At 45.2% G+C, this 14,056-nt stretch overlaps 1 protein-coding gene across 1 annotated transcript in view; it reads left to right on the forward strand.

Moving 5' to 3' along the window:
• Window positions 1-4,730: 4,730 nt before the first annotated feature.
• The window catches only part of ZNF331 (zinc finger protein 331), a 61,931-nt gene continuing 52,605 nt past the window's right edge, over window positions 4,731-14,056 (forward strand). The window contains exon 1 of the mRNA XM_031659272.1: window positions 4,731-4,747. The gene's annotated coding sequence lies outside the window, so the exon portion shown is untranslated. The remainder of the gene's footprint in view (window positions 4,748-14,056) is intronic.

Here is a 14,056-nt window from a genome sequence, read left to right on the forward strand (position 1 = left end):
TCTCCTGTGCTGGATGCTTCCTTCCACTTCTCCTGCCCTTGGACATCAGATTCCAGGTTCTTTGGTCGTTGGACTCTTAGACTTACAATGGTGGTTTGCCGGGGGCTGTGTGGCCTCTGGCCACAGGCCAAAGGCTGCACAGTTGGCTCCCTTGCTTCTGAGGCTTTTGGACTTGGACTGAGCCACTACTGGCTTCTTTTTTCTTCAGCTTGCAGATGGCCTGTCATGGGACTTGGCCTTGTGATCATGTAAGCCAATTCTCCCTAATAAACTCCCTTTCGTATAGACACATATCCTATTAGTTCTGTCTCTCTGGAGAACCCTGACGAGCAATTCTCTTTGGTACTGCCCCTTCCACTTGCTAGTCAGAGCCATAAGCACACAGGTTCAAGACACTTCACGAGTCAGTCAATATGGCAAACCATACATAGTAGTGTACTTAATCAATATATATAAATGTTATAGATTAAACATTTCACAATAAACAAAGTAATGTTTAACACTAAGAGAAAAGAGATAGGAGAAAGGGTTAACAAGTCAATCTAGGGAGAGGAACAAAGACAAAAAGAATCTCTTGGTCAGGGCTGGGCAGGCCCATTGGTCTCACAAGGAGAAGTCTTTGAGGCTTCAGCAGCAGATGCCAAGTGCTCATCACAAATGACAGCAGGATGGTTGTCAGTTAAGATGATTATTTCAAGCCACTCCTCCTTTTATGGCCACAGAGTCCTCTGGGGAGGACAGATGGTGGTAGAATGTGCTTGTTTATGCCCTTATCTGATTGGATGCAGTCTTTATTATTTATTTATTAATCAAAACATCTTGTCCTTGTTGGCAAAGTGCCCTGTGGAATACAAGATGGAGTCTTTTTCTAAGATGGAGTTACTTATGTCAAGGGTGACTTATACAGTAGTCTTACCCACACATTCATAGAAACATACAATCTCATCCATGTCATAATCATGGCCAAAAACCTCACAGGCGCCCTCCCTTTCCTCAACTCCAGGAGGCTCCCTGATGAGTCCACACAATCACAAATCCAGTCACACCCACCAATGGTTCTCTCCCAACAACAGCATATATTTTTGAGGACAAAGCACCTCCCACCCCAGTGTTAGTCTAAATTGCACCATTTTGTAAGCCTCCTGCTCTTTCACAGACCTTGGTCAAAGTGAAACATTTCACAGGGGTTCGGGCAGTGAGAAACATCCTGCCTAACAACCTGACTACAAGGCGGACAAAGACCCAATTAAAGAAATATTCTCATCATATCCTACCAGGAAAAGGACCAACTAAAAAACCATCCCTATCATATCTTTCTGGGCAAAGGTCCAAGGAACACCCTGATGACATCCCACCAGAAAAAGGGCCAAACCGCCTGATCCTAAGAACATCTTGTCAATATCCTACCGGGCAGCAAGCCATACAGCCCAGGCCCCTCCCGCCCATACCAAGATAACACTCACAGAGACATTCCAAGAGCCAGGCGGTGCTCTCAAGCCTGGGAGAACATCAGAAAAAACGCAAAGTCCTGCCCTTACAGAGACAGCCTTGACACAGACCCGGTCAGGACTGGGTCACTCCCGTGGGACCTACTCAAGGTCCCTACACACGCGCCTGGAGCTCCCCAATCTACTTGGGGGGAAGGGCAGTGCTGAAACGTCCCCAGAATCTCACGCGTGAATACCCTACCTAACACTTTCTAGAGGCATTTCCAGCTTGTGGCTGTATTTCCAAGAACCCTCTGGAGGCACAGCTCTTTTTGAAGGAGGGCCGTGTTGCGTGCTGGGAAATTTTTGAACTTTTCCCAAATCAGAGCTTTTAAGCTTTCTGGGTGTATTATTACTATTTTGAGACAGAGTTTTGCTCTTGTCGCCCAGGCTGGAGTGCAGTGGCGCGATCTCGGCTCACTGCAACCTCTGCCTCCCAGGTTCAAGCTATCTCCCTCAGACTCCCAAGTAGCTGGGATTACAGGCACACACCACCATGCCTGGCTAATTTTTGCATTTTTAGTAGCGATGGGATTTCACTATGTTGGGCAGGAGGGTCTCGAACTCCTGACCTCAGGTGATATACCTGCCTCAGCCTCCCAAAGCGCTGTTACAGGCGTGATTTCTGGTCGTTTCAGACTATATTTCCTTCCCAGCAGGACGCGGGGACACGCCTTCCCTATGGACGGATCGCAAATGCAAGTTGTAAGCAATTAGAACTGTAGTCTCCCAGAGCCTGAACCACTTTTCCCAGGAATTTTTTGTGGTGCGCCTTAGGACAAGCAAAATTTCAGGGCGAGAGAAGGCCGACAGGGCCTCCAGCATTTGAAGATTCTCCCAATCTGAAATACTCTTCCCCAGAAGTCTATGGGGAGCAGCTGCTATAACAGTGGAAGGAAACACCGAAGAAGTACATTCTGAGAGCAGCGCTTCAAGCACTGAGGATTCCAGGGCAGTGGGCATTTCCCAGAGGTCTCTGGGGCATGGCTCCATTAGGGCCGTGTGCAGTTGCATGCTGGGAAACACTGATGGGCGCCTTTCCAGATACGTCGATTCCCGGGTTATGGGCTACATTTCCCAGAAGCCCTCAAGGCACGACGTCTTTAGGGCCGCGTAGAGTTGCATGCTGGGAAACCCTGACGGCCGCTTCCAACTCTGTGGATTCCCGGGTTACGGACTACATTTCCCCGAGGCCTCTGGGTCACGGCTCTATTAGCACCGTGTAGAGTTGCATGCTGGGAAACACTGACGGACGCCCTTCCAGCTACGTCGAAGCTTCTCTGGTTACGGACAACATTTCCCAGAGGGCCTTGGGGCACAGTCCAATGAGGAGCGAGCCGGGTGGCCGGGCTGAGAGGCGTGCTTCATGCTCGCGGGATATTTAGAAATGGTTTTGGGCCAGGCGCGGTGGCTCACGCCTGTAATCCCAGCACGTTGGGAGGCCGAGGCAGGCGGATCACGAGGTCAGGAGATCGAGACCATCCTGGCTAACCCGGTGAAACCCCGTCTCTACTAAAAAAGACAAAACATTAGCCGGGCGCGGTGGCGGGCGCCTGTAGTCCCAGCTGCTCGGGAGGCTGAGGCAGGAGAATGGCGTGAACCCGGAAGGCGGAGCTTGCAGTGAGCTGAGATCGCACCACTGCACTCCAGCCTGGGCGACAGAGCCAGACTACGTCTCAAAAAAAAAAAAAAAAAAAATGGTTTTGCTAGGACCATATCCCACCTGCGCCTGAGACTTTGTTTCACCTCCTGATGTCCTGGGTGTGGTTAGGCCTCGAGCCGGGAGCTGTTTGCCTCCCAGGAGGAAGCCAGGGCAGGGTTCCGCGGGGAATGGCGGTGAGGGAGCCACTTGGGACCAGGAGGCCCTAAAATGAAAAAGCTTCAGCCTGAGGCTTCGGGAGCGGCGGGCAGGGAAGTGGGAGTGTGTGTGTATGTGTGTGTGAATGAGTGAGAGGCTGCCTGGCGGGGGCCCCGCCGTGGCCCAGTGACTGAGATAATTGTCTTCATCTGTGGGGATAATGCGAACAAGCCCCTTTCCTGTAGCTGTGATGCATGCAGGGTTGATGCGGCCGGGCTCTGTCCCCTTAAACTGACACAGGTGTGTGTGGACGTCTATGAGGGCCATAGCGCCGGGCTGTAAGGGCATCTGTAGGGGTGACGCAGCCGGGCTGTGTCTCTGCACCTCCGCTCAGTGCGAGGTCAATGCTGGTGGGCTCTGCAGGGGTGACACGGCCAGGACGGGTCTCCTTGTCTCTGAAATGTGCCTTTGCACTTCTGTCGGGTTGACCGGGTCAGGCAGTGTCCCTCTGGTGTGAGCGTTCGTGGGTGTGAAAGGACCAGCGAGTGTGTAGCTGTGACGGGTTGGGATCGGGCCTGGATGCATGGCCTTTTGAGTGAGCACAGGTGTGTGCGACCCTATCACCTGTCTTTCTAGTGTCTCCGTGGCTTCCTGTGCCTTCGCCTTCCAGCCACGTGGTACCTGCTAGGGAGCAGTGGTTGCAAAGTGACGTGAAAGCCTCGACGCTGTTGTGAAAATGACCAAGAAGAAGGCTTCACAAGTAGTCACGAGATGACAATTTTGGAGCCAGAAGTGCTCTCCATGCACCCTACCTGGACGACAAGAGGAAGTAACCTCGGGAATAGAATTCCTTTTGGGGAAGATAGAGGTACCTGACATGGGAGGCGGTGAGAGGGGCAGCTCCGTGTTTCAGAACCCCAATTCCTAGAGTTTTCCAGCATTTCTCTGAAAAACCCAGATGCCTGTGCTCTCTTATTTCTGATTGATTTTAACTGTGGTCTGGGGACAGGTGCCTGCCGTTTTCTTTCTTTCTTTCTTTTTTTTTTTGGGGGACATAGTCTTGCTCTGTGGCCCAGGCTGGAGTGCAGTGGTGCGATCTTGGCTCCCAGATTCAAGCGATTCTCCTGCCTCAGCCTCCCAAGTAGCTGGGACCACAGGCGCAGGCCACCACACCCAGCTAATTTCCGTATTTTTAGTAGAGACGGGGTTTCACCATGTTGGCAAAGATGGTCTCCATCTCTTGACCTCATTATCCGCGCCCCCTCGGCCTCCCGAAGTTCTGGGATTACAGGCGTGAGCCACCGCGCCCGGACGCGTTCGCTATTTTCTAACGTAGCTTGTGATCCAGAAAGGTCCTGGTGTCTCATTCTTATCTTCCTTTTCCCCTCGGGCCAACTGGCCTTCAGGAAAAGCATCCCAGAGGAGGAAGACGAACTGTATCCGTCCTAAAGTCAAGTTTCAGGTGAGTTACCTTTTTGTTCATTCAGTGATTTGTGTTTATACAACTTAAGACTATTTACTTTCCCTGGGCCCTTATCTTCCCAAATAGCCATTTATCCCACTAATTCTTCCCCAAGGGAGGGACAGGGCTGTGGAGGTCATTCCTCCGTGTATTCTCCATTGACCCACCCTCTTCTAAAGTGTCTACAAATTGTCTAAGAATCTGATGGTATAGAAGAGATTAATTCTAGCACTTTATATTCCAGTGTGGTTTGGTCAGGAAGGGATTTATTTTTGGGTGGAAGGAAACACCAGGTATCTTTGGTCTTTTGTTTATTTTTTATTATTGTAGTATTTATTTTTTTGACATGTTTTTTAAAATTTTTATATAATTGGCAAATACAAATTGTATTTATTGTGTACACGTTTTGATATTTGTATATATTATGAGATGATTAAATCAGGCTGATGAACGTATCCATCCCCTCAGTAATTATTTCTGTCATGAGAACATGTAAACTCTATTCTCTTAGCGATTTTCAAATATACTATTTTATATATATATATATATTTTTTTCTTCTTCTTCTTCTTCTTCTTCTTCTTTTGGGATGGAGTTTTGCCCTTGACCCCCAGGCTGGAGTGCAATGGCATGATCTCAGCTCACTGGAACCTCTACCTCCCAAGTTCCAGCTATTCTCCTGCCTCAGCCTCCCAAGTAGTTGGGATTATAGGCACCCGCCACCATGCCCGGCTAATTTTTGTATTTTTAGTAGAGATGGGGTTTCATCATGTTGGCCAGGCTGGTCTCGAACTCCTGACTTCAAGTTATCTTCCCATCTCAGCCTCCCAAAGTCCTGGGATTACAGGTGTGAGCCACCATGCCCTGCCTTTGTCCCAATTTTTAATCACATTTTTTTTCACACTCTTGAGTTGTGTGAGTTTCTTATATATCGTGAATATTAACTGCTTATCAGATGTATGGTTTGCAAATATTTCCTTCTAATCCATAGGTTCTCTCTTCACTCTGTTGATTGCTCTGCTGTGCAGAAGTTTTTTAATTTGATGCAATTCATTTGTCTATTAGCCACCATGCCCAGCCTCGATTTCTTTTTCAAATAGTTGTTAGTGTATAGGGATACTATTGATTTTTTTTTATATACTTTAAGTTCTAGGGTACATGTGCGCAACATGCAGGTTTGATACATAGGTATACATGTGCCATGTTAGTTTGCTGCACCCATCAACTCATCATTTACGTTAAGTATTTCTCCTAATGCTATCCCTCCCTCAGCCCCCACTGTCCAAAAGGAGGGTGTGTGATATTCCCTGCCCTGTGTCCAATGATCTCATTGTTCAATTCCCACCTATGAGTGAGAACATGCGGTATTTGGTTTTCTGTCCTTGTGATAGTTTGCTCAGAATGATGGTTTCTGAGGGACAGCTTCATCCATGTCCCCGGAAAGGGCATGAACTCGTCCTTTTTTATGGCTGCATAGTATTCCATGGTGTATATGTGCCACATTTTCTTAATCTAGTCTATCATTGATGGACATTTGGGTTGGTTCTAAGTCTTTGTTATTGTGAATAGTGCCGCAGTAAACATACGTGTGAATGTGTCTTTGTATTAGCATGATTTATAATCTTTTGGGTATATACCCAGTAATGGGATTGCTGGGTCAAATGGTATTTCTAGTTCTAGATCCTTGAGGAATCGCCACACTGTCTTCCACAATGGTTGAACTAATTTACACTCCCACCAACAGTGTAAAAGCATTCCTATTTCTCCACATCCTCTCCAGCATCTGTGTTTCCTGACTTTTTAATGATTGCCATTCTAACTGGCATGCAATGGTATCTCATTGTGGTTTTGATTTGCATTTCTCCAATGACCAGCAATGATGAGCATTTTTTCATGTGTCTGTTGGCTGCATAGATGTCTTCTTTTGAGAAGTGTCTGTTCATATCCTTGGCACACTTTTTGATGGGGTTGTTTTTTTCTTGTAAATTGTTTGAGTTCTTTGTAGATTCTGGCTATTAGCCCTTTGTCAGATGGGTAGATTGCAAAATTTTTCTCCCATTCTGTAGGTTGTTCCCTCTGATGGTAGTTTCTTTTGCTGTGCAGAAGCTCTTTTAGTTTAATTAGATCCCATTTGTCTATTTTGCCTGCTGCTATTGCTTTTTGTGTTTTTAGTCCTGAAGTCCTTGCTCCAAGTTTGTCCTGAATGGTATTGCCTAGGTTTTCTTCTAGGGGTTTCATGCTTCTGGGAGGGTCTAACATTTAAGTCCTGAACCATCCAATTAATTTTTGTATAAGGTGTAAGGAAGGGATCCAGTTTCAGCTTTCTACTTATGGCTAGCCAGTTTTCCCAGCACCATATATTAAATAGGGAATCCTTTCCCCATTTCTTGTTTTTCTCAGGTTTGTCAAAGATCAGATGGCTGTAGATGTGTGATGTTATTTCTGAGGCCTCTGTTCTGTTCCATTGGTCTATATATCTCTGCCGGTACCAGTACCATGCTGTTTTGGTTACAGTAGCCTTGGAGTATAGTTTGTCAGTGGATGCCTCCAGTTTCGCCCTTTGCCTAGGATTGTCTTGGCAATGCGGGCTCTTTTTTGGTTCCATATGAACTTTAAAGTAGTTTTTTCCAATTCTATGAAGAAAGTCATTGGTAGCTTGATGGGGAGGGCATTGAATCTATAAATTACCATGGGCAGTATGGCCATTTTCATGATATTGATTCTCCTGTCCATGAGCATGGAACGTTCTTCCATTTGTTTGTGCCCTCTTTTATTTCGTTGAGTGGTGGTTTGTAGTTCTCCTTGAAGAGGTCCTTCACATCCCTTGTAAGTTGGATTCCTAGGTATTTTATTCTCTATGTAGCAATTGTGAATGGGAGTTTACTCATGATTTGGCTCTCTGTTATTGGTGTATAGGAATGCTTGTGATTTTTGCACATTGATTTTGTAAGGGATACTATTGATTTTTTTAATGTTGATGTTGCGTACTACTACTTTACTGAATTCATTTATTATTTCTAATCATTTTTTGGTGGAGCTTTTAGGGTTTTCTATATGAATAAGATCATGTCATCTACAAACAGGAACAGTTTAACTTCTTCACTTCCTATTTGATTGGCTTTTATTTCTTTTTCTTTCCTAATTGCTCTGCCTAAGGCTTCTAGTACTACATTGATTAGAAGTGGTAAGAGTGGGAATCTTCGTCTTGTTCCTGATATTTCAACTTTTCACCATTGATTATGATGTTAGCTATGTGCTTGTGTTATATCACATTTATTATATTGAGGTACATTCCTCAATACCTAATCTGTTGAGAGTTTTTATTAGGAAAGGCTGTTGAATTTTTTCAGATGCTTTTTCTGCATCTATTGTGATGATCATATGGATTTTATCCTTCATTCTGTTAATGTGCTATATCAGATTTATAGATATGTATATGTTGAACCATACTTGCATTCCTGGGATAAATCTCACTTGATCATGGTGAATGATCCTTTTTATATGCTACTGAGTTCAGTTTGCTAGTATTTTGCCGAGGATTTTTGCTTTTATGTTTATCAAAGGTATTGGCCAGTGATTTTTCTTGTCTTGCAGTGTCCTTGTTTGGTTTGGTCATGCTGGTCTTATAAAATGAGCTTGGAGATAATCCCTTCTCCTGAATTTTCTGGAAGAGTTTGAGAAGCATTGTATTAGGTTTTCAAATGTTTGGTAGAATTCACCAGTGAGGGCATCAGGTTCTGGTCTTTCATGGGAGATATTTTATTGCTTATTCAACCTCCTTACCTGTTGTTAGTGTGTTCAGATTTTGTATTTCTTCATCATTCAATCTTGGTAGATTGTATATTACTAGGAATTTATTCATTTATTCAACATTATTCAATTTTTTGGCGTAGAAATTTTCATAGTAATCTCTTGTGGTCCTGTGTTTTTCTGTGGTATGAATGGTAATGTTTCTTATTTCCAATATTTTTATTTGAACATTCTCTCATTCTTTCACTGTTAGTCTAGTTAAACATTTGTGAATGGTTTATATTTTCAAAAATCCACTCTTAGTTGCATTGATGTTTTTCTATTTTTATTCTACTCTTATTTCTGCTTTTACCTTAACTATTAACTTTGTTCTTTTTTAGGCTTAGTTTGATCTTCTTTTAGTAGTTCCTTTCGGTGTGATGTTAGGGTGTTTGAGGTCTTTCTTTTTTAATGTAGATGTTTACTCCTTTAAACTTCCCTTTTAGAACTGCTTCTGCCTCATTCCATAAGGATTGCCAAGACACAGTGAAAGGACCTTCACAATCAGGGAGGTGACATTTGCATCAATCACTTTGTTTTTCCAGTATTAGGCTTACCGTCAGTTTCTTTCTGCTGCTGTAACAATTAAACCATCACAGATTTAGTAGTTGAAAACAGCAAAATGTATCTTAAGCCATCAGAAGTCAAGTAGGTCCGGCTAAAATCAGATACATACACCATATCACGAGATCATCCGTGAAACCCTCGGGTTTCTACAGTCATAACAATGGGCAGGAAGTGCCTGGAGAGAATTGGAGGAGCCAGTGACATCCACATGCACTCCACTAGACTGCCTCAAAATAAAAAACAAAAAAAAAAAACCCGAGATGTAAAGGTTGCTTTGCTTTTGGAGACTCTAGAAGTGGCTTCTTTTCCTTCCTTTCCTGGCTTTTAGAGGCTGGCACCCTTGGCTTCCAACCCAACTCTGCATCACCAAAGCCAGCAAGGACAAGTCATTCTCACATCACCTCACTTCCATCTCCTGCCTCTGTCCTCAATTCTCTTTTTTCTTTTTTTGAGACGAGTCTCATTGTGTCACCCAGGTTGGGAGGTGGCTGGGATCTCGCCCACTGCAAGCTCCGGCCCCAGGTTCACTTATTCTCCTGCCTCAGCCTCCTGGTAGCTGGGACTACAGGCCACCACGCCTTCGGGTTTTTAGGGACATTTTTAGTAGAGACGGGTTTCACCTATAAAGCAGCCAGGATGGTCTCTGGACCCTGACCTCATGATCCACCCACGCCTCCCAAAGTGCTGATTTTCATAGGTTTGAGCCACCGCTACCCGCCTCTCACCCTTCTTTTTCTTCTTCTGACCCCCCTCATCTACTTCTAATACCCTGTGATTACACTGGGCCCACTGGCACAATTCAGGATAATCTCCCTGTCTTTTTGAGACGGAGTTCCCGCTTGTCGCCCAGGCTGGAATGCAGTGGCCGGATCTCAGCTCAATGCAGCCCGGCCCCGGTTTTACGTGCCATTCTCCTGCCTCAGCCTCCCGGCTGGGACTACAGGCGCCTCCGCCACCTTTAGCCCGGCTAGTTTTTTGTATTTTTAGTAGAGACGGGTTCTGTTAACAGATGGTCTCCGACTCGCTGACCTCGCGACCTGCCTCGCCTCTCCCAGTGCTGGGATTACAGGCGCTTGAGCCACCATGCCCGCCAATCTTACTGTTAGCTGATTAGCAACTTCAGTCCAGCTGCAACTGAAATTTGTCGTGCCACACCACATATTCCCACATTCATGAATTAGGGTGCGGACATTTATGAGATACACTTATTCTGCTTACCACAAGCCTATCCATTCAAACATTTATTAATAACTACAAGGTACCAGCACCTTCATAACTCTGATTTTTTTACCTTGAGTAATCATTTTTTTTAATTTAGAACTTCCTTAAGTTATATTTCTTTTTTTTTTTTTCCAAATGGAGTCTCACTCTGTCACTCAGGCTGGAGTGCAGTGGCACAATCTTGGCTCTCACTGCAACCTCCACCTCCTGGGTTCAAGTGATTCTCCTGCCTCAGCCTCCTGAGTAGCTGGGATTACAGGCACATGCCACCACACCTGGCTAATTTTTGTATTTTTAGCAGAGACAGGGTTTCACCATGTTGGTCAGGCTGGTCTCAAACTCCTGACCTCACAATCTGCCTACCTTGGCCTCCCAAAGTGCTGGGATTACAGGCATGAGCCACTGCGCCCAGCAAGTTATATTTCTTATAATGCAATTAACGCAGGCCTGGTATAAAAAAATTAGTTCTCTAGGAGCTCATAAAGAAGACACTCAAAACTACTCCTAACTGTGCTATCCAGATATACTTACTGTTAACATTTTCTAGGTATGTGTCTTGTCTCCCACTCCCCCACTAAACACGTGTGTGTGTGTGTTTCTGGAGCATTAAATCCTGCTAATTGATCATGTAAATGAGTTAAAGACTCTTTAAATCTTAGTTTGTGAAAGAAATCCAACTCAGCCATGGGTCACATTACATTTGTGTACATGTGGGGAAGAGAGAGGCAGACCAGTTATCTTTCTCTTGCTTTGAAAAGCCTCACATATTTACACCTTATAGGATTAGAGATACACCATTTCAAACTAATCCCATGACAGCAGATTATAAAGAAAGAGGCTGGGCTCGGTGGCTCACGCCTGTAATCCCAGCACTTTGGGTGGCCGAGGCGGGCGGATCACAAGGTCAGAAGATCGAGACCATCCTGGCGAACACAGTGAAACCCCATTTCTACTAAAAATACAAAAAATTAGCCGGGCATAGTGGCGGGCGCCTGTAGTCCCAGCTACTCGGGAGGCTGAGGCAGGAGAACGGTGTGAACCTGGGAGACAGAGGTTGCAGTGAGCCGAGATCGCGCCACTGCACTCCAGCCTGGGCAACAGAGCCAGACTTTGTCTCAAAAAAAATAAAAATAAAAAAAGAAAGAAAGAGAGCCTTTGAGAATTAGATTTTCAATGATTTTAATGTTTCTTTGACAGAGAATGATAATCAGTGACGTCTGATGCCTTCCAAATATATACTATTACAAGTAATATTTCCATGATTATATGTACAAGTAACAAATCCAAGATATATGAACTCCAAATACATGAAATGACTAAGATGGCAATAATTTGAAATAATTACATAAGTCTTCCATATGACATAGAACACATGATTCAGTCTTTTGCTAATATTCTCACTCTATATCTCTTTCAGATTTGGATTCTTTTTTTTTTTTTTTTTTGAGACAGAGTCTCGGCTACAGGTCACTCCAGGTTGGAGTGTGTAGTGGGCTACCCTGTGGCTCACTGCAAGTCTGGGCCCCAGGTTCACGCCTCATTCTCCTGCCTTCAGCCTCCCAGTAGCTGGGACTAGGCTCACCACCACGCCTCTCGCTAGTTTTTTGTATTTTTAGTAGAGACGGGGTTTCACCATGTTAGCCAGGATGGTCTCGATCTCCTGACCTCGTGATCCACCCGCCTCGGCCTCCCAAAGTGCTGGGATTACAGGCTTGAGCCACCGCGCCCGGCCAAGATTGGATTCTTTAAACTTGATTTCTGATGCAGAATCATGTCTCTATTTCCCTAGTTGCTGGTAAAGAGGGAACATTTTCTTCTTATGTGTCTTAGAATCGTTTTTGCTAATTTTGCTGATTAAAATAAATTCATGCTTAACATCAGGCTTGGAAAGTTATTTTTAGTTAGCATTCATGATTACAGGCTCATGCCTGTAATCGCAGCACTTTGGGAGGCCGAGGCGGGCGGATCACGAGGTCAGGAGATCGAGACCATCCTGGCTAACACGGTGAAACCCCGTCTCTACTAAAAATACAAAAATTAGCCAGGCGAGGTGGCGGGCCTCTGTAGTCCCAGCTACTCGGGAGGCTGAGGCAGGAGAATGGTGTGAACCCGGGAGGCGGAGCTTGAAGTGAGCCGAGCATGCCACTGCACTCCAGCCTGGGCAACAGAGTGAGACTCTGTCTAAAGAAAAAAAAAAAAAAATCTGACAGTACAGGACAGATTAAATTTAAAAAAATTATTCTCTGGAGAAGTGGAATAATATCAATTGATTGCATCAGTGACAGTGTCCTAGTTGTGGTATTATACTGTAGTTCCACCATCATTGGTGTAAATCAGGTAAGAGGTAAACAGGATCTCTTTCACTGTATCGTCTCTTACAACTGCATGTGAATCTTATCTCTATTCTAAAGAAAATTCACAGATAAAAATTTCCTGAATATTCTTGCACAAACATTTGTGAATGACTGTAGTTGTGTCCTTCAGATAAATTTTGAAGACCAGACTTTTGAGTCAAAATCAGACTTTTTAAGTGTCTGCAGTACGCCACACTCTGTGATATTAGCACAAAAAAGGAGAGAATAACTAAAAGGACACAGCTGCTACCTGTATGTTGTTTATAACCCAGCCGGGGGGGGGGGAAACTGAATAGAAACAGCTCAGGGCAGCCTGTGATCACGGATTGTGGATAATTCCAGGTGCTATGCCCTGAGAGGTGCTAGGAAGGGAACATCATTCTGAGAGCACCCACTCGGGTGGGCCATTCTTACATTGCTATCAAGAAATCCCTGAGACTGGGTCATTTATAAAGATTACATTGGCTCGTGGTTCTGAAGACTGATAAGGAAGCATCAACATCTGGCATCCGCTTGGCTTCTAGGGAGGCCTCAGGAGGTTTTACTCCACCTTACTTGGAAGGTGAAGTGGGAGCAGGCATGTCCCACATGGCAAAAGGAGGGGTAAGGTTGGGACACAGCAGTGGTGGGAGGTGCAGGGGGGTGCCACGTACTTTTAAATGACCAGATTTTGTAAGAACTCACTCACCATGGCCAAGACAGCACCAAGCCATGAGGGATCTGCCTCCATGACCCAAACACCTCCCACCAGGCCCCACCTCCAGCACTGGGGGTGACCGCTCAACTTGAGATTTAGACGGGGCAAACATCCAAGCCCACGGATGTTGAGTTACAACCAATTAATTCTGAATTCACAGGTTCCATGTGTGGGTAAATACAATTTGTTTTATGACTTGTTATTTTTCTAAGAATGTTTGATGCAAAGGGAAGACCAATAGGGTAAGGTGAATTAATGCTTCTCTGCTGGGCCATCACGGCTTGAAGGACAAGTTCAGAAGTAAAATTCACACTCCCCTCAGACGTAAAAGGAAGCAACCTCAAAACAACTGTCGGTATGTACAGGCATCACTTGGCATTTTGGCCATTTTTGCCAGTCAGTGCTCCAGCACATGTGGAAATATGTGTCTATGTGTACATGTGCGTTGACATCAGCAGAGGTACCCGGGACCTGATGTGCGCGTAGAAGACGCACTTGCGTGGGCGTGTGTGGGGTTGATGTGCCTGCTCTGTCCCCATAGTTGTGACAGGTGTGCAAGTATCTTGGCGGCAATGGGACCCATGCAGGGTGACCATCCATATACAGGGAGGACAGCTACACAATCTACAACCTGTTAATACAGTGTAGACCCCAGGAATCTCTGAAACACTCTCTCCCAGTGC

Source organism: Papio anubis, chromosome 20, assembly GCF_008728515.1.
Source record: "Papio anubis isolate 15944 chromosome 20, Panubis1.0, whole genome shotgun sequence".
NCBI classification, from domain to species: domain Eukaryota; kingdom Metazoa; phylum Chordata; class Mammalia; order Primates; family Cercopithecidae; genus Papio; species Papio anubis.